Here is a 592-nt window from a genome sequence, read left to right on the forward strand (position 1 = left end):
CGACTACGGGAGCGCGAGTTCATGCAGGTAGAGCACGGGTCCCCCAGGTCCCCGCGCCGCTCCCTTCACCCCCTCCTCGCTCCGGGAAAGGTCAGAATCCGCCGCAGCCCAGGGCGGTGACTCAAACATTCTTTCTTCTTCTCTGGGGGCTGGAGTGGGAGTGAAAGGAACAGGACCCTCCAGGGAAGATTTCCCCGTCCAACAGCGCCCCGCTGCGCCCCCCACTCTACCCGCTTCCCCCCGCCCCGTGACCCTCAGGCTGCGGCGGCCCAACGCTCCGCAGCAGCGGGGAGTGACCCTCCCCCCGGCTCTCCCGGGCCCGTGGCGCCGTCCTCCGCCTTCCCTGGGCCCGAGACCACCGCGAAGCCGGGCCGACGGGCCCAGCTGGCCAGAGAGGCTGCTCTGTACCGGACACTAGACAGTTTCTCCAGCTGCGAGGACGCCCTAGAAGTAACCTCCCCTGTGTCCCATCTTAGCAAGTGGCCCCTCGCCCCCGGAGGCCCGAAGCGGGGCCACCTCGCGATGAGCGCCGTCTCCACCCCGTCCCCACCGTCGCAGGGCGGCGACACCGGGTCTCCCTCCTGGAGGGAAG

At 69.8% G+C, this 592-nt stretch overlaps 1 protein-coding gene across 1 annotated transcript in view; it reads right to left on the reverse strand.

Annotated features, from left to right (window-relative positions):
* The window catches only part of DLX5 (distal-less homeobox 5), a 4,021-nt gene that overhangs the window by 815 nt on the left and 2,614 nt on the right, over window positions 1-592 (reverse strand). The gene's annotated exons all lie outside the window — the stretch shown is intronic.

This window comes from Myotis davidii, unplaced genomic scaffold, assembly GCF_000327345.1.
Source record: "Myotis davidii unplaced genomic scaffold, ASM32734v1 scaffold187, whole genome shotgun sequence".
NCBI classification, from domain to species: domain Eukaryota; kingdom Metazoa; phylum Chordata; class Mammalia; order Chiroptera; family Vespertilionidae; genus Myotis; species Myotis davidii.